Source organism: Columba livia, chromosome 4, assembly GCF_036013475.1.
Source record: "Columba livia isolate bColLiv1 breed racing homer chromosome 4, bColLiv1.pat.W.v2, whole genome shotgun sequence".
In the NCBI taxonomy this organism is placed as follows: domain Eukaryota; kingdom Metazoa; phylum Chordata; class Aves; order Columbiformes; family Columbidae; genus Columba; species Columba livia.
This window is the reverse complement of record NC_088605.1, coordinates 36,078,173-36,098,865: the sequence shown is the minus strand read 5'-3', so window position 1 is coordinate 36,098,865 and position 20,693 is coordinate 36,078,173. Positions and strand designations below refer to the sequence as shown.

General features: G+C 35.7%; 1 protein-coding gene across 21 annotated transcripts in view; it reads left to right on the top strand.

Annotated features, from left to right (window-relative positions):
• The window catches only part of TENM3 (teneurin transmembrane protein 3), a 1,347,463-nt gene that overhangs the window by 343,085 nt on the left and 983,685 nt on the right, over positions 1-20,693 (top strand). For all 21 annotated transcript variants that reach the window (XM_065061257.1, XM_065061277.1, XM_065061276.1 and 18 more), the window contains exon 4: positions 3,541-3,607. The gene's annotated coding sequence lies outside the window, so the exon portion shown is untranslated. The remainder of the gene's footprint in view (positions 1-3,540; positions 3,608-20,693) is intronic.

The window sequence follows — 20,693 nt, the reverse complement described above, 5'->3', positions numbered from 1 at the left end:
CATCACCATTCATTTTTGCTTCCAACTTTCCCATTCCCATTGTGTCACTTTCTAGCCCCGTGTGCAAAATCTCATCTTGTTCTTGTATCTCATTCTGTTCTCATTACTTATCTCTCAAGGAGAGTTTAAGGTAAGAATAAAAAGAACTAAATACTTTGCCAATCCCCTTCTAAAGGTCTTTACTCTAATTACTAGCAAACCAGTTGTACTTGCTAAAACAAATTACCAAACCATGTTTTCTCCTGTGACTCACTTGTAATTCTCTTATGTATGAAATGTTAAAGATAAAGATAGGCTGCATAGTCAAGCCCAAGTGAAGATATCTGTGTAAAAGCTTGCAGGAAGCTAGTATTTTTAACCTGAAGTGATTTTTGGGTGGCACAATTCCTAACTGTATTTGTCCATATGGAAACTGCAGAATAAGCTGGTGCCTCAATCTGGAGAAAGCCACTTGCCCAACAAAAATTCATCTGGTGGGAGGGAAGCTGAAATATGGGAAACACCTGAGAGAGTGTGAATTAGAAAGCTAACTCTAAGCAGGATTTTTTTTTTTTTTTTTTAAAGGCAACTTCAGTGACAAAATTAGAGTAAATATCAATTTACTGTTATGCCCATGATTTTATAAGTTATTAAAAACAACTGGCAACCATAGAAAGCTGGGTCACTCCATCACTTCAATTAGTCCTTCTTTACAAGAAAGCTTGCTTCAGACTTTTTTTTTTTTAAAAAAAAAAAACAAAAAAACAAAAAAAACAAAACAAACAAACAAAAAAAAAAAAAAAAAAAAAACAAAAAAAAAAAACAAAAAAACAAAAAAAAACACACACCAAACCTTACCAAAGGCATAGGGACACTTTTGGAAATGTCAGATGCATGAGAAGTGACAGAGAAATTTCTTTATTTATCCTTTTTGATGCTTCTAAAAGATGAACTTTCTTCTTCTCCCTCCTACTTCCTGCTAATTATCACTAACCACAACACTGCTTCTTATAATCCTATTTTAAATGACACACTATAGATCTCTGACCTATACAGTGGAAACTTTTTTTTCAGAAGTATTATTTATTTAATCATCAATACTTTAAAGCTTTTTTTTGAAGTACTAGTGTTTTTTTTTAAGACATCTATTGCACTTTAATGACTGCTTACTTTAGGACTGAACGGTTTCCTTTCATTTACAATCCTTCAAGTCTCGCTATCCTCTGAGGATTCTTTCTTTACCTTTGGGAAAGAGGTACTGGTGGAAATGTGAAAATGTGGGCGAATAACAAGCAATAAGCTTGGTCCTGGCTGTAGGTCATGTAGTGTCAGTAGCAGATAAATAGACATAGCAGGTGTGGTAGGGGGACAGAGGATGAATAGTGGGGGACCAGTGTGCTGTGGCTCAAGTATATATATTGCTACAGATGGGTTTGAGATGCTGTTGTACCAGCTTCTAAAAGCAACAATAAAAAGATCAACCCATGGGATACCGTTCAGTGGAGGGTAGTGTGGGCACGTGAGCCAGTGCTGGCCTGAGTTCTTGATGATTCTTGATGACTCTGCAGTATTATTTTATTGTGTAATGATAATACTTCTGCCTGTGATGGGTATGCAGTAAGATAAGCCTAGGCCTTGAACTGTAGGATTTGTTAGGTCAGCTGCAGATTTATACTGAGATTTCTATGCTAATATATAGCTTTGGAGTCAGTAACCTCCAGGAGATGCATTTCTCTCCAGTACTCTGTGTTGTACTGAGGATGTGCTTGCAGTTCCAAGCACTTTTCTATATAATGTTTGGCTTCTTAAATCATATTTAAATGCCGCATTTTCTTGTTTTGTTTCGCTTTGTTTTTAATTCATATTTAGTTGCTTCCATTTACCAATGTGCATATTTTCAAAAATGTAGAGGAAAATTTTACCCAGTCAGTTCAGCTTCTCACTGTCTCTGTGTTTGAACTTTTGTGAATGAAATAACCGTGACTGAGGGACTGAATTAATTGAGGAGATATAAAATATGACTGAAGCACAAGTGGGGCCTGTATTGAGTCGGAAATAGAGTGAAGTTTCCCTATCAGTTTCCTATCATGTAGGCTCATATAAATGTGATAAATTGCCTGTGCGCGGTAAAAAAATTTCATCTCTTTATGATTCACCATATGAAAACTCATTTATATAGACCTTTCTTGGTGACTCTTCTGTTCTTTTTATTACCAACTTTTCTTGGATTTAGTTCATCCTTAAATTGTTGCTTAATTCAGTGGGGTTTTTTCCTGCTTTTGTTCTTAAGTGTGTTCATACAGTAGTCATACAAGTAATCTCTCAAAAGTATTAAATATCTCTTAAGATTTTATTAAGTGATTTAATAAGCCATTGATTAGCAGCTTTGAGTTGATGTGAATGTACTTATGATTATTCTGCATAATTTCACGAATTCAAGATTAGACACATATTGAATAGCTTGATACCTTTTGACGTGCAACCTAGCAGGCCACCTGCTGAAAGCTCCTGCCAGCAGCAGATGTGAGGACAGGACCTGATTGTTCTGTGTTGATTTGGCTTTGTTTGTTTGTTTGTTTTAACCTTTAAAGCATGTTTTTAATGTGTTTCAAATCTGTCAGAACAGCATGCTGTGTGCTCCTTGATATCTTAAGCCCTGCCAGTTCTTTATGGGTACCAGTGTCTCTGATGCCAGCCCTTTGCCTGGTGCGTGAAGCTGACGTGGGGCCTGTGTAGCACCACTGGCTTTGAGCAGCAGTGGAGGATGAGCTTGAGAGGGCACATCCCAATCTGCTCACTTGCAATCATCTGCAGACTTAGAGCTGCCCTGAGTGAGGAAAGTCAAGTAGGATACAAGTAGGATTACCTGTAAGATAATGAAATTATATTAAAAAAATCCTTTCTGTTGTAGTGTTATGTATCTTTCTTCTGTAGCAATACCCCCTTTTATGTCAAAATTGGAATATAGAAATGTAAGATAAGCTATTTTTGCACTATTTAATTGCTAGTTCTAGATATAAGAGAACTGGTATTGGCAATGTGAACAGATTTATGTTTTTCTCAGATCTGATACATTTGATAAGTGTAATGGAATAAGTGGTAAACTGGACATACCATCACCTTCGTTTCAATATTTTAAGAAGTCACAGAGTTATGGTCAATGCATATCTTTATTATCTGGTCCTAATCTTGGAAATTTACTTTGCTGGTAATTAGAGATGTGCCTTATTGCAATAATTTCTGTATACTGCTGGAGTACTAGAGTGAGTTAAAGCTTGTTTTTCATTTCTTTAGGTTTTTATTTGTGCAGATTCTGAAACTTTTTAATATGGTTTCAAGGTGGCATTTCTTAACTCATTCTATGACAGTTGCTCTATTAAAACATAATTCCACTTGTCCTGCATTTGTGATTCTTAATTCATGGAAAAAATAAAGAAAAAAAAAATAGACCTTATTGTGTGTATATTTCATATTTATGACATTAGAACATTCTATTAGCTGTTGCAATTCTCAGTTTATTCTATATTAAATTAACATATTCATGTTGTTTTGACTTAACAGGCAAAAATTTTGAACTCCAACTTCATGCTTTCATTGAGAATATAGATTCTACAGCAAGGAAGTAACAGTAAGTGTTTATGTATGTGTTATAACTTTTTATTTTAATGAAGATGGGTTTTATAAGCCTTTGTTTACTATAAGTGTGTTTTGGAAGGCCTTTATGACTACTAGCTGTGGCTCATGGTGAAATGCCACAAGTATTTGCTCAGTGGGTCATATGGTTCTTGTTCACAATTTTTAGTTATCTTTCAAAAAAGCAAAACCAAATCAGAGTAAAGGCCTCCACTTCAGCTGACTATAATTCTCAGTGCTTTCCTTGAATGCCGTAATTGTGTTTATGAATTTATTAAAATTATTAGAAATTAAAGTGTATGAGTTGCTATACCTTTACAAAATGTTTTACTGTATTTTAATGGTAACAGGAAACCTGCAAAGAACAAAATTCTTATTTTAGAAAGAGGACGCGTGTCAGTTTTCTGAAAGGCTAAAGGTAAAAAAACTAGTTCATGACAAGGTATTTCCAGGTTATTGCATTTGGCTTTTGCAGCTGGAGTTAAAAATAACACTGGACACATGTCATCAACAATAATTTTTAAAAGTCTTCATTGTCTTTCATGAAGACACTTTCTTAATCACTTTGTGCAAAACCGTGTGATGTGAAATTACTATGCACGTTAGGACTTTATATCTTTTGTAAATGAATTTTAAACACATACCTGTTTTACAATTGAATCTAAAAGTAAATGCATACCATTTGCTGTGTTTAACACCAAGGGATTGATTTGGGATGCTTATATCTTTTATTAGTTTCCAGTTCGGTTTCAGTTCTCGTTAGATGTTGAATAAGGGTTGTTGGAGTGAGACAGGCAGTCTTGTGCTGAGTGTGATGCTGCTGGAGGGTGCTTCTGGCATCAGAACATGATAGGCTGGGGCAATGTCTGGGCAGGATCAGAAGAATAAGCCCTGTTGTATTTGCTGGGGTCTGTAACAATCAGTGTTGCTACAAAACAGTATTATTAAAACTAATTTTGGTCATTTATTTTGAACTTAGTACTAAGTCTCTACCTCTTTTCCTAAACTCATCTCTGTGAGTTGTCAAAACCAATTATACTGGTCTTCAACCTCCACAAGTCACACAGTGAATTGAGATTAAAATGTAATTAATCTTTTAATAAAAGTAAAGGTATACTGAGTATTCCTAATCAACTTCCAGCAATTTTGATTTATGTATATAAATCGATACAGATGTTGAAACAGCTTTTCATTCACTCTAAGGGGCAATGGGCACAGACTGAAGCATAGGAGGTTTCATCTAAGCAAGAACAAACTGAAACATTGGAGGTCCCACCTGAATATGAGGAGAAACTTCTTTACTCTGAGGGTGCCAGAGCACTGGAACAGGCTGCCCAGAGAGGTTGTGGAGTCTCCTTCTCTGGAGACATTCAAAACCTGCCTGGACACATTCCTGTGTGATCTGCTCCAGGTGAACCTGCTTTAGCAGGTGGGTTGGACTAGATGACCTCCAGAGGTCTCTTCCAACCCCAACCATTCTGTGATTCTGTGATCCGTTTAAGTAAAGGAAGAATCAGGGATCTGACTGAGTGTGGGATTCAACATGAAGATCTTGGGCTAATGTAGGATGCATCATACTAGGAAATGCTTTATGACCTTTCCCACATAAATTTATTTTATAGAGGTTTTTGATAGAGCCTTTTTATTTATTGCTGGTTGTCTGTTTTACTTGAAAGCAGCTGAGAGCTTTTGAAGGGTTCTGTATAAATATTTACATAAATGCAAACTGCATCTCTCCTGATCATCACAAATTTGTTTAAACTTGGTTCCTTGTGGCAGTGTGGTATTTGTGAGGAAAAAATGGTCTTTCTGCATCACATGATACTATTTATTTGAAATATGCTGAGGATGTTCAAGTTTTGGTTTTTAGTTTGTGGAGCCGAAATGACACTAGGGTGGGTAGGGGCACAAAACCCCAAACCTGGTACTTGTGTTACACAAAGATCAATAGGAAGAATTAAGCTTCCACTTTAGTGTTCTGTGGTAAACTGTGGTCGTTTTCTGTTGGTTTGTTTTTCCTTCATACCAGCTTTTATTTTTAACTGGAAAGTAGGTTTGTCCCCACATGCTATGATATTATTGAGCCAAAGCATATCTCCTGCCTCTCAATTAAGCAATGAAGAAATGTCAAAGAAGAAAATATGTGCTAGATGCAGACATCGTTTTTTTTTTTTTTTTTTTTTTTTCCAACATAAAGGCAAATAAATTTATAGGAGTTGCTTAAGTAACAGTATTTGATCATGGATAGTAAGATTCATTTTCTGCTTAATCACTTGTAGTTCTATCCTTTGGATAAAAAGGGAGGACTGCATTGCTTTCCTGCACGTAATACTGAAATGCATGTGCTTCTCTACCAGTAAAGAAAGTAGTTTTTAATGTATGTTGTTTCAAGAGATCCTTTGAGGATCACTTCACTGACTGGGGATAACTTTTATTTACATTTTCTGTGTTCATCTATATTTGTTGCCTGTGTAGAAATACCCTGTGACTTAAAGGAGACTAAGAGCAGCAGGGAGCCTGTTATCTGTCTCTCTTTGGATTACCATTCTTATGCATACACATAGTTTCACTGAGAAAGCCGATTACTGGAAGGGATATTACATTTTCTGTACGTTACACATACTGCAAACAGTCAGTTTTGATTGAATTAGTACCCTTATATTCAAGTATGAAGGGAAAGTATTAGATAATGCTGTAATCAGTCTCTAAAAATCAGTGGGTTTAGATGCCTTCTTGGAAGTTTGATCAGTGTGAGCATAATATTAAATATATATATGTATATATATATATATATGTATTCAGCTATACATATACATATATGGATAGCTGAATTAACTATATCCCCTGAAAATGGAAACATTAATTTCAGAATTTAGTTAGAAATGTCAGAAAAAGGATACCATGCACAGTTAGTGCATTATGCTAGTTATAAGAATGAACATGTATTAATGTATCTTCTGTGTTCTTGAGTTCTGTTTGTTCTGATCTTTCTAATGGTTGTTGTTAATTTTTTTTGTATGTGCCTCTCTCAGTTCTGTTTCTGTGGTTTTTCTTTTTTCTTCTCTCTCTAGTGATTTCATAGGTTATCTTTGGTAAAGATTTTTCCATCATTCTCAGCTCATCCTGAATCAAATGAGGGGAAAATATTTTGTTTGGGATTTTTGTTGTGTTGTTTTGTTCGTTTGTTTTAATAGTACAGATTTGGTTGTCAATAAGAAATTACAAAGATTTCTATCTCAAGTATGAAGAAGTAACAATTGTGCAAATCAAGGTGTTGACATGACTGTGCTTCTCCGTTGATTTTTACATCTCTAAAATGTTAGGAAACTGGATATTCCATTAGCTGTTTGTTTTTAGAGAAAGTTTTTCCTCTGTCTTCAAGAGTAACCCATCTATTTATGGTGCTTGCACAGTTCAAAAGCCTGTTGTTACAGGTAGGCCTGGAGTGCAGTAACCCAGATCCTTAGAAGGAATGCTGCTATACTTAAATGAAAACTTTCTAAATTATGGTAAATTAAGTCATTTTGGAGCCATCACTTTTATTTTACTTTCAGATGTAAAATAATTAGTATACTGCAATTCGCATAGATGAGACATTTGTAGAGCAATAACTGAAAAAGAGCCTGTCATGTTATTCAGCCAGATGAGCTTTGAGATAAGCTCACGATGTGTGTAGATCTAGAGATTTCAGCTTTTTTTGCATAAAAGCAGCATTGTTAGCATGGAATCAAAATGATGATGATAGTCTGGGAGACATGCTTTCAAGGGTAACTTTCACAAATGAGGGTCATAACTAAAAGCTCTTCAACTAGCACAGAACACATTAAACTGCAAGAACAAACAAAAAGCTGGTGTTGGCAGATCAAAGAAAGTGAAAGCATAAAAGATACTCTTAGAAGATCAGTTGGCCTAAATATCAGAATTGTAGTAATATCTTTTCTGTCTTATTCTCCTCTGTTTTATCTCTTTCATGTATACCTTGATTATTTTAGCCACTGGTATAGCTTCCTTCAAAAAGTTGCTCACTTGCTGCCTGAAATTTAATGGGATAGTGAGTGTTCAAGCTTATGAGAAGAGGCTTACATTCTTGTTTGAGAATAAAATGTTATCAGTCTTAGGAGAATTGAGTTCATGTTCTAATGGGAATAAAATTTTTAGGTGCTTCCCTTCTACTTTTTTCAGTTAACTCTAGCAAAGGTAAAACAAACGTTGAAGACTGCATCTGCAATGTGTAAAGTGTGTGTGTGTGTGCGTATATACACACACGTGGACTTTGGCATATGATAGCTGTAGAAAGGGGGATCATATCTGCCTGTTTACCAATAGTGCATTTGTACAGACCAGCCACAACATGCGTTTTTGTATGATCAGCAACTTTAAAAGTTTGCAGGTGTAGGTGCTTCTAGACTAGAAAATGTCAATCTATGGCCTGAAGACCAAATCACATCTGTCAACCCATAGACCATTCTTTGCCTCTCTTTTTCCATGTGGTTTTTTTCCTTTTTTTTTTTTAAAAAAAAAAAAAAAAACAAACAACGAAACCCTTTCAGACAAGGAGTGAATAAGAGACTAGGTGCATTGTTCTTGCAGCTCACTCTTTCATAAGGCACTTTCACTTTTCATTTGACTGAAAACAGATCTATTCCATAAGCAAAACAGTTCACTGTATAAACACCTGTACATTCATCAGAACATCAAAAGACACATGTTAAACTGGTTGTGGAACTGGCTTTCTGCATGTGACTTGGGCTAAATGCCAGCCCCCTCATTCAGCACAATGTAACAGGGTTGTCCTAAGCTTTGATTATTACAACTGCCCTTCTGGTCACATAGGAGATGAGTGGTCAGGCTTGAGAATTGACAGTATCTCTGAGAGACTGTATGTGTAGGTCCTGCCTAAAACTGAGTTGGTGGTCATTCTCCTAGGAAGGGAGGATGGTTTTGGGTAAACTGTGTCAAATAGACTGGAGTGAAATATAATTGATTAGGCTTTTTAGCTAAAATTAAGATGGAACTGAGCTACCACAGAGCTTCTACATAGCAATTAAAAAAATCTTGGTTAATGATGAGTTTTCTTAGAGATACAGCAGGCGGAAAACTACTGGTCTCTAAACCATGTATATAAATAATAATAATCATCACATTTTGAATGTTCTTGCTCACAGCTTTATATATAAAGACACTTACTGTTATTATAGAAATTAACTCCTCTGGGTTTAGAACAAAATATTATCCTTTTCTTGTCAAAGGCCACTGCTGGCTGCAAAGTCGGATGGGACACCTGCAATATTAACTATTAAATTTTAAATTAACATCAAATTCTGTTTCCTTTACCATGTGCTGGTTACCATAAGAGAAATTTTGCCTTAAGAACTGTGAGGTAATTGACACAAAAAGCACTCACATTTCCAGCTCAGGAAAGGCTCTAACTGAAAATGGCTGGTGACAAGAGTGATACATATTTTATGTTTATGTACTTCCCAGGCATCTACTTTGAGCCAGATTTTGGGGGTAGGGCATAATTTTCTGGACAAGGCAGACCTTTGACTGTACATGGATATCACTGCAGAGTAGAAAAAAAAAAAAACAAATCATCATTATTCCTGACTGCTGTAGTAGAAATACATTTTAATTGCTGCTTCCCTTCTGGAAGACCTTTGTTATAAAGTGGCAATTACGGGAATGATGCTACACTGTGTTAGTGTGATTTCTAATGCTCAGCTATTAGCCACAATGTTGAGTTAAATTGTGAGATTTTGATCTTTACACATCATCTAATTATGAATTCCCTCAAGCTTCCCAATAGTTTTATGCAGAATGTGCTACAATTTTTCCTGGTGTGTTTTGTTTTTTGTTTTTTTTTTTTTTTTTTTAAGTGGAGAATATTTTTATGAGTGTGTTTTACCCTTTAGTACAGAAGGCATTATTTATGTGTCAAGTGGATAGAGAAGCCTATCAAATCAGGATGCCACAAAGACTAGTCGATTTAACATTTTGTAGTACAAAACATGAGATGTGAAGTATGAAACTGACTTTGCCTGGAGAGTTCCCAGAACTTGTTCTGCACTTAAGTCCTTAGCTAGTCAGTAGGAAGCTCAAGTAAATCCAATGCAGTCACTAGAGGCTGATTTTTTTAACAAACCAGTCCAACACCTGGAGTTTTTCAAAACTATTTATAACTTTCTCTGCTGTTAGTAACAGGAAATACTGCTTATTTAGCATTCAAATATGTGGGATTGCCATTGCCTTGTTCATAGTATGTAGCCTAATAATTTTAAACATAACCTCAGCAAATATTCAATATGCAGTTCCAATGATTAGTGTTACATATAGCATATTTCAAAATAAATTGGTATAATGCTACATCAGCATTTCAAAGAGCCCTCATGATTACCAGGGCCACAGAGGCGAGAATAAAGTGTGGAGAAGGTAATTAGAATGACCTTACATTACCAAGCCGGTGAGGGGTACTGGATCTTTGTCCATAAGTAATGGAGTTTTTCCATAAGATGCTGCTTATCAATAGCATATGCATACAGATATCAGTGAAAGTTAATGTGAATACCTACACATGAATATGAATAACAAACCAAGTACTGCTTATATTTTCCAAAAGCATTACAGTTTTAGCTGAGCTATTCACAAAGTATATTTTCTTGTTCTTATTTTATTGCCTTTAAGCTTTTAGCACACTAAAATTGGTTTTAGAATGCTACTTAATTAGTATATTAATAAGATCTTTATGTTGGTGGTGGTTTGAATCAGGAAGTGTGCTAACAGTACTCGCTGAGTTTGGGGTTATACTACACTAGTATATGTTTAGTTTAGCAATATATATTAATAAAAATACTGTATATGAAAACTCCTGTAGAGGTTACAGTAGATGTTAGGTTACCTTGAAGAGATTTATTAATATACATAATCTAAGAGAGCTTTTTTGCTTCTCAGTTTACATTTTGTTATTAAAGAAATTAAATAAGTGTCTTAAGACAAATATTAGAAAAGTAGACTACAGAATGCAGCCTGTCTTCTAAAATATGTATAGAGGAACAGTCATTTTAGCTGAACATTGAGAATTGTGTGGGTTTTTTTCCAATATTTCTGCCGTTGACTCTTACTGTAACTATGGTAAATGAATCTCAAATCACTGTAAGATGGTCTATGTGGAATATGCCAGGTTGTCTATAGCCAGCCTTGGGACACAAATCTTTAACTTTTTGCGACTATATAATGACTGCATCAACATTTACCCAGGACATGAAGTAACAAAATAATTGTGTTATACCTTGCAGCTTTAGTATTATCAATCAACTTACCTGCTGATCCAAATTCACCTTGTGTCTTAGGGGATAGGTTGGTTTGGTTTTTGTTGTATTGATCTGGTGTAACTTTGTGTGTATGTGTTGACTCAATTTTGAATACATTAATCATCTAAAGAACAATTGGACTTTTTGTATAAAGTATATTGTGTAAATTTGCCTTAACATAATTGTCTAAATGAAAATTGTTGTGACCTCTGGTATGCGATTTTGAAAATCTTGTGGAATGGGTTAAACAGATGATGTTTCAAACTTTTGTTGTTATATCTTCATGCAAATGGATTCATGCAAGAACACTTCCTAACCATGTTTCACAATCATTGTGATCTAGAATCCAAAGGGAGCCATTCATGTTAGTGGTTCTCAGCTCTTAACTAGGAATTGTCCTCATTTTTATATTTGTTCTTTTAGCTGATAATGTCTAGCACTGGTTATTACACCAGCTTACATGATCGTGGAGGCTCAAGCAGCAAAACAGTGGTTAAAAGACTACAACTCTGGCTTGAACCCCTGTTGGAACATTCCTGGGTACATCTCCTGGCTTCCAGATCTCTGGTGTTGGGCATTACAAAAACACTAAAGCTTCAGACTTTTCCAAACTCCAGTGGATTATGAGGCTTGTGATGAATGAAATGTCAGACCTGAAATAGATTTGATTTAATTAGATTTTTGCAAAACATATATACACAAAGGGTAATTCCCCAAAATGACCAATTTTTTTCGGTCCTATGAACTTCTAGTTTTACTCAAAACTGAGAAACTACAAAAGTTACTGTTTCTATAGTTTAAATGTGAGTTTTCTTTAAAGCCAAGTTGAAAAGAAAGCAGTGACTAAAATTTGAGTGAAGCTTCCTTAAAAGCATTTAAAATGTCCAGACTGATGAGGGTTCTAGTACATGAAGAAACGAAAATGGGATGTGTAGGTATTACTCAGTGGGAGAAAAACTGCAAAATCAGGTACCTGCACCTGTAATGAGAGAAAGAAATATGTTTTCACCTAAAATCAAAACATGGTAAGGCAAATGCTATAAAGGTTAGCACAAATATGATAGATTTCTTCCAGGTGTGCTATGTACTGTGATTTTCTTTTTAAGTATTATGTTCTATATTATAGTAATGCTTTGTTTAAGCAGCTATATTGAAGTCTTTTACTATAAATTGGGAAACAATGTTTTGTTTTATTGAGACTTAAGTTTTTAAAATTGTCTGCATTCCATGCTTGGGTACTCCCATGTTCATGTTTATTATACAGGATTAAATAAGTGATGTTGCATCCTTTTGTAATTCTTTGTTTGACACATTGAAGGATTTCAAACAATCAATTCACTCCACTATACTTAGAAGCAGGTCTTGCAATGCAGCAGATTCAAACAAGCATGAGAAGAAATGGTTTCCAGGATAATTCAAAAATACATTAAAATGAGAAAATTAAGAGGTGTAGTATACTGTTCTTTCTCATAGACAGCTATTTGTTTTTCTGTATCAGCTGAAGTGTTATGAGAATTTTAGGGTAACAATACACTAGCTGAAATCACTCAAGGAGCAATGAGGCACATGTTCATAAATAATTGCTGTCTCGGTTTTAAATTATTTCACAAAATTTCCCCAAGGAGTCATATTGCTCTTCATAGTCATAAAATATATATAAAGTATAGATAAATTAAACTTCCGCTGTCTTACTGGCTTGTTTTGGATACAAGTTTTAAGCTTCTTTTATTGTCTCAAAAGGTTCCAAGCTTGCCTGACCAAGTTAATACTTTGTATAGTATCTTAGTTTTCCTTGCTTTTATTCTCTGTTCCTTTCGGTGTGTGGTGAACCCTGCGAAAATATGTTCTACAGGTAGAATGGGGCTGGCTGGAAGTTATAATTCTGGCATTTTACAGCTTCTTTTTAAAACGAAAAAAAAAAAAATGTTTTATCAGAGCAGCTTCATGAGGATCTGTGTAAAACATCATAGCATTAAAGCAGAAGCCAGTGTTCTTGTCCAAGTAATCAATTATTACATTCTCCACTACAGCTGTCTAATAGCTGGAGATGGGTATGACAGTGCTGCAAGCAGTTCAGTTTGAAAAGGAGAAGAAATAAGGATACAGCATTATTCAGTTTCTTTAATTGTGTAGCAACTCTGCCACTGGTCTTCTAGTGGCAATAGCTGCTCAGAATTCACTGAAGTCTTTTTCTCCAGCTCCCCTCCTCCAGCTCACCCTCTTGGGGTGTCTTCAGACTGTAGACTTATGGTGAATATCTCAACCCAACCCAGAGGTTTTACAGCTCTTGGGTATACAGAAGCGCTGTTGCTTGAGAACTTCTGGGATTTATAGAAGGGTGGTCTCTTCTGTTAAAGAGACTGCACTGACAAAAACATGAAATATGAAAAATACCATCAGTATTTCATATCCAGTGAGGAGACATTCAGAGGTTGTGTAATCTGAAACCAGAGCAGACTCAATATACTGGAGATTAGTTATTATACAAGCTAGAATGATCTTTGGAAATATATGCAAAGCTTGCAGGACCGTGTTATGTTTTAAAATTTGTGATGCATTACAAGCTTGGGAATTCTTGGCATTAAAATATGCTGCCCTTATGTGATTCACTTAATAGATGGCGCAGATTTTCAGATCACTTTCTTAAAATTTAATTGGACTTGAACACTGATTCCACTAAATTTGACTTAAATGTATTTTGTGTTAAGCTTGTTAAAGTAATATGTAAGTAGAAGCATGGAGGTGTTGCTAAATTCCAAGCACTCAAAGACAGAACAATCAACATGTAAATTATTGAGCTGTCAGATTAAATGAAGCTGAATATTTTAAGTGATTCACATGCAGATTCACATGCAGCACTTACAAAAAGGCACAGATTCTGCATTAGCGACAACTGGTAACTCAGGTTAGTGCTTGTTACCTTTTAAAATCAAAGGAACAGTAAGAACTTATCTTTGACTTAGCTGTGCAGGAGTGATAGGTTATTTCTCTTCATGGTTATGAATATTGCAGTGGTCTTGTTTTTGCAAAGTAAAATTTTAAAATAATTTGCCCTTTTGATTAAAAAAATAAATAGTTAATAATGCCGATACATTGTCTTTAAGTGTATAAGTGAAATAGTCTTACTTTGTAGAGCTGAATGCTTTTCACACATCTTGGAGCTACTGCTCTAGATTTTCTGCAGAGTAACTTGTGATACTTGTTTTAAGGATTTTTTTCACTGTGAAGACTGAGTCTAAAAGTAATTGGAGGTGACTTTTTTTAAAAAGAAAAGTATTTTAATCTATGAGAGAGAATTGCTAGTGTTGTACACTAATGCATAAAAATTGCTTCAGACTTCTGCTAATGAAAGATATGAGGTCACTTTCTTTGGTGTGAGAGGATAAAACACTTCTTTCTGTACTATGTATTATGCTTTGGGGTGGAATGGTGGGACAGCTGAGGAAGGAAAGAAGTTTTAAATTTATGAAATATGGGACTACTGCAGATATCATAAGTAATGCTGAACTGAGGTCTGACTCAACCTCTGTGGTTAACGAGAGTATGTCCACGACTGCAATGTGCATTGCTTAATGTACAGGCAGTTGATTTAGACATACGATATCAATCCTTGGAACTGTCGGCCTTGTAATTACTGCTTCTGATTATTTGAGCTGTTTGCCGTGTAATTCCCAAATGTATGCTGCTTCTCTAGAAAGTGAAGGATTTAGGAGTTTACGAATCTATTTTCTGCTGCAAAACTGTTCGGTGTGGTTGTTTTCTTTTTGTATGCTAAAAAAAAAAAAAGTATACCTAGCAAGCCACTTCCCTCTCCACCCTACTTTTGAGGCTGTGTCCATGTGGGGTGTTGTATCTGATGGGGAGGATCCTTCAAGCAGCCATGCATTCCCTGTCTTTAGGCAAACTGATTGGTATAAAAGCGGATCTTTAGTGAAGGCAAGCTAAATGGCCACCACTGAAGAGTCTGCGTGACCTTGTTAGCAGTTTCCATTTGTATACTACTAAAATTGATGAAAATGAACAAAACAAAACAAAAACACAACAACAACCAAAAAAAACACACAACACATGATACACTAACTCAGGCTTTTTATGCAGTTCTTTGAGGACTTTTTCCTTTTTTTTCTCTCCAATTCTTCACTTTCTTAAGTCAAAGTAAATATTCTTTCACCTTAAAGTTCTAGTAGTACAGGATGCTTCAAAAAGATGGACCAAATGTAATCTCAGATGCCTATCAAAGTGTCTTCCTCCACTGAGGTCACCACTGCTGTGATTTATTTTTGAGGTCATCCAGATTGGTTGCTAATGGTGGCACAAAAACACAGTATCTGACATGTCCCCACAAGAAGTTTCAGGGTGTAATGTTCAAATTGAGTCCACCTTTTTGAAATATCCTGTATTTTGTATTTAGAGACTTGGAGTTCTACTTACTAGCAGGGAGGCAGAAACCTTATCAAATCATAACAGCCCTAATGAGCTGCAGGATTTAGGCCAGTGTAATAGGTGATGTGGATGGGCCTAAGAGAGGTTTCTGTTGGACAGAAAAGTGCCTTTTCTGACATATGGTCAGAAATGTCTACTCACTGACAAATTTCAGCTGACCCAGTTCCTGTTATGCTGTAAAACTAGTTGTGTTTGATTAGGTTCTTGTCCTTTGTCATTACTCTCTCTTTGGGCAAATCACTTCTGCTCCGTGTTTCTTTGTCTTTATAAAACAACACTACTATTTAATTCCTTTGAACTGTTAGTAAGTGCTAGTCTGTATAGGGCTTTCTTTGAAGGTTTGAACCTCTGTCTGGAGTGGGGTGAATCACTATTAGGAATGTGACCAGCCTTTCTCTGTTGCACGCAACCTGCACTTTTAGGGGGATGAGGGGTGGTCCCAAGAGTGTTGCTTGTCAAAAGTGCTATATGGCAACAACTGAATTCAGCCTGCAGCTCTCAAAACATGACGGGGCAAGGAAAGGCTCTTTGGATAAGCTAGTCATAGCAAGTAGGAACCTCAGCTCAGGGGGAATCTATTATTCTGGGAACTTGCATGATATTAGTATCACAGGGAATGCTGGTAATTACTTTCAAAGTAATTGTGACTTTTGGGACTGTTAAAGCCAACAGAACAAAGTGCTGGTCCCAAATAATAGAAACAAAGCAAGTTAAATGGGAGCTTATTAACTCAACTTGAAAAAAAATTTGTTAGATCCCAAATTGGGAACACGTTCTTTGAAGTGACCACTGGGAAATTTATTTTATTAAGCAACTGCTCTACCTTTATGCTTCCTCTTTCTCAGGGATCCCAATCTGTATGCATGCATGGCAGTGCATGTAAAATATGCTTATTCTAAATTCAATATTAAAGTACTTTATTTGCGGTGATGTAATTCCATATTAATTTAAAAGTTAACACTTCAAAAACTGGAGAACAATTTCACAGATAGAAAAGACCAAAATTGTTTTTTCTTTTTTTATATCACTCATTATTCCCTTAATCCACAGTTCTCAGATGAATGGTGAGTTATTTTAAGAGTGGGAGCATAGGTTTCTGATGAACTAGTGTCTTGGGATGGCTGAGTCTTGGACAGTTTTATCTGTATTTTGTCACTAATTTAAAGTCCATGTATTATACTGAAATATAATCAAATTCCTCAGGAGATCTGTGCTCCTACCCTTTGAAAAGTGTTTTGTACTTTTGGAACTAAGTGCTATTAAAAATAGGCTTTTATTTCTAGTATATGCAAGATAAGCTTCTTCATAGCTTTATATGTGAACATAAGAAATTTTAAAGAAGGAATTCTCTAGGCTGGTTGTAAGGTCTGTAGTACTTAAAAAGGAAAAGATTTTTTTCCTTTTAAATAAGCTTGCCATACTAGTAGTTTGTGTCAGGTTTAGGTAGTGAAAAGCAACTATTATTAAGGGAGCTGTAATAAGCGTTCACTTGCTTACTGTTTTCTTCGCCTCAACTTCTGCACAGCTAAACTTTCAGAGTAAGTTAGGTACAGGGCTGTAGCTCAAGAAAGCCAAGCAGTAAAACAATTGTATACACTCATTACCTGTGAAATTACCTGTAACATTCTTTGTGTTAACATGAATTAAGAGCCACAAGAAGCAAGATATTGCTCCTACTTTAAGCCTTTGCTTTCTGTGTGGTTCAGCCTTGGTGGATGGCAGGCAGAACAGCAGCTGGGTGTCTGTGTGAATGGGCTCACAGTGTGCACTGTGGTTGTGACGTGCTGTTCCAAGGCCACAGCTCAACAGCAGGCTGAACCCCTGGCTTTAGGGCTTCTTCTTCTAATCAAGAAAGTTGCAGCTACATGATGGTAAGCACTGATCAGTACAAACATTCTACTAACTCGATAGTTTTCTGGGAATTTAGACAAGTTAACGCTACTGTCAGGCTTTATGCCAGATTGACTCTTATTTGTTCTACTGTACCTGCCATGTAACCAGTACAGAGCACAAAGCCATCACAGAGGCTGTATTGTCTGCACCATCTAATTTGAGGGAAAAGTGCAGTTGTGTTCTCATGTCTGATACAAATCAAATTTCTGTTGCTGTGCACAGATCCAGTATTAATGGTCACAGAATTGTGGCTTGAGAATGCTCTTTTTCACTGTCTCCTGACTAGCTGTAGGCAGGGTGAGCATATATCTTTGCAAAAGACCTTCAGTGCAGTGCTGACATATGTACACCACACATTGTATTAAAGCATGCAAGTAGCGTAACATTGTGTATATTTGAGTGGGACAGAATGAGTAGTGTCTTGCATTCATTGTAATTCACTGTGTGCCATCCTGTGCTCTTTTTGTGTTCATCATACCCATCCATTTCATGCATGTAGCGATGTGTGTAGTAGCACACAAAAAAAAAGTAAAGGTCAGTAGGTAAACATCAGAATAAAAATATGTTCATTCATCTTAATAGAGTTTAGAAATATTCTAAAAATGTTGGGTTCCGTATATTACTGATAAAGTTTTTGCGGAGAAGGCAACTTGGGTTGCAACTGATGATTTTTGTATCAGTGTAGCATAACAATAATTGGATAATACTTGGGAAATCAGTGAAATGGAAAACGCTTACCTTTGGCTGTGATTTATTATGCTTGATCTAAAGGAGAGCATACTTTCCCTTCTGTTTACGTTCAATTTATTTCTGCTTGTGTTGCAGACAACATTATAACTGTAATGCAGCGTGCTTTCTGTTTGAAATGATACGTAACTGTATAATATGTTAGGCTGAGTCTTTTTTAAAATATCAGATGGAGTCAAACATGAACTAGTGCTGAGTGCAATGTAAGTTACTGAATGGCGAAGACTTTTATTTCTTAATTTGTACACAAAAAAGCTAATAGCTGTGACTGAACTGAAAGCATGTAAAGGCTGTAAAGAGGATTCCTCAAAGCAAATATGCAATGGTAAACCCATTCATATAGTGTTCTTTTGAAATGGTTTATGGAAAGCTGTTAAAGTATAGATATATAATATTTCTTGAGTACTCCTAGCATTTCTTCAGCTATAATTTCAGGTTTAATAATACCATCTCTTTTTTTCCTGTCTCACTCTTTTCGGGGGGGAGGGAGCAGGGAGGGGAGGTGGGAGAAGAAAAGAGGATGAAATCTAGTCTCTGATGTCATTTGTCTTCTCTCCCTTCACTCTGTAGTATAACCATGGCTTATTTGCAGTTTAATATTTCTTCCTGTGGTTTGCTTTATTCTAAATTGGGGGACAGGAATGTAAGAAGGGCAGCAAGTGGGGAATTGAACTGTTAGGACCCTTCCTGAATGGAAATTAGAGACTGATTACTGCAGGCTTCTAACAGTCGTTTACATTATCCCAGTGCTCCTGCCTTGAATTTTTTTAGATTGAAAATAGGGACAATGTATTTAAACTCTGTAAAATGATATGTAAGCAGAAAATACACATGTGCATGCATACACACGTGTAAACACATACCTTGTGTCTACATTAATGAAAGAAAAAAGGATTGCAAGAAATATTTTGCTCTTGCTTCCTTATTACAACAGTATTTATTTGTGAACTTTGAGGTCCAATTGTATTCAACATAATGAAGCTGTTTAGTTCATGTTTTATAGCATCAATAACAGCAGGAAAAATCTTAAGTCTTTTTGATATTGTAAGCATCTCCACATCCATCTACTAGTCACCTTCATAGTCTAACCACATCACACCTGTTTCAGAGAAGTTCTAATCTGACCGAACATATACCTTCTCTAAGTTTAGAACCCAAGCATCCCTAATGTTTTATGAAATCTTCATGTGGAATTTTAAGCACGGGATATCACTTAAACTGTGCCTTATCCCTAATGAGCATTACACTAATAGAGACTATATTGATAGAAACGTTATTGCTGGAAACCATGTTCCTCCTGAGTTCTGCATAAATAACTACAGGGAACAAATAGAGTATTTTTATCAAATACTTTTCTTATATGGTGAGCTATGGTGTTTTGTGTTGATGTTGAAAAACAGAAGTTGTAAGTATTTGAATTCCAGTATGGCCAAAGTACTTTTTACTCACACCTTTTACTCTTCTACTATCTGTGCATTAAGCTAGATCATTCTTGTCTTGGAGCCTGAAGCTGCTACTCTGCCACTTTTTTCTACATTCAAGCTCAGATCCTGAAATCAGATTGTTTGCATATGCATCCTTGGGCCTCTTGAGAGGCATACTCTATATAGCATTTCTCTGTTTGGCTATATTGGTCAGCATGTTTTAACAAGACACTTGGTTGTGAAGTGGCTTACCATTATTTATATCGGAAGATACTTAATATCATAGTTTAAAAAAAAAACCTTCTTGTGAGTCTGCAAGGTGACGTAAACACTGTCTAGAAGTCAGTATCAGATACTTTCAAAGTATGACAATTATGAACTGAACCATACTGAAAATGCAAAATTATAAGAACATCAGGAGCTTAAGACTGAATAGAAAAAGGCATAATCACTTTTATGCCGTAACTACTGTTACAAAGTTTGTAGTACATGAAGGTATCTGATGCCAGTGGTGGAATCTGTAAGTGATTCGACATATAGTTTTCCCAATTTTTCTTCCAGATATGGCATTTAATGGTGTGTTAAAATATATATGTATGTCTTTTTTTTTTTAAAATGCAGCTGCCTCGTTATGGTCTAAACTGGAGTTTATTTTACAAAATGCCAGCTCTCCTATAGGAGTACCTAAAGCCAAAAAAAAAGTGTTAGTGTTTTCAAACTGCTCAGAAAAAATGTTTTGAGATCTGATTTTCTGTTATTGTGAGTATTAAACTTGTTGTTGCTAAGAGTAAGATTACTGCAAAATGTGTTGGGAGATGTAGTAGAATAAACTATATCTGTACAACTCTAGATGTTTTTAACAAATGTATGAGTAGGGGAGCTTTTGCTTTGGCTGTATTTCCTGAAACAGTTGCATTTTGGATGTAGTTTTGTTAGAAATAGTACTGCTTTATATTCAGAATATTCAGAAATGCCAGCAAAATTGCTTTTTGTAATCCTCTACAACACTGACACTTGTACTAAATCACCCTGTCTGTTTGTTTACTGGAGATTCATCAGGCCAGCTACAGATGCTGGTTCCACAAGATCTTCCCTAGAGTAGAGTTTTAATTAAAACAACTCTTTTTACCCCAGCTGTCAGCACAACCCATATAAAAGGCAGAAAGCTTGTTTTTTTTAGAAAACAGTTTGAATGTTTAGCTTGTCCTAATGTCTATAACCACAAAATAAAATGAAGCATTGAATTTTCTACTTCTCCAAATTATTT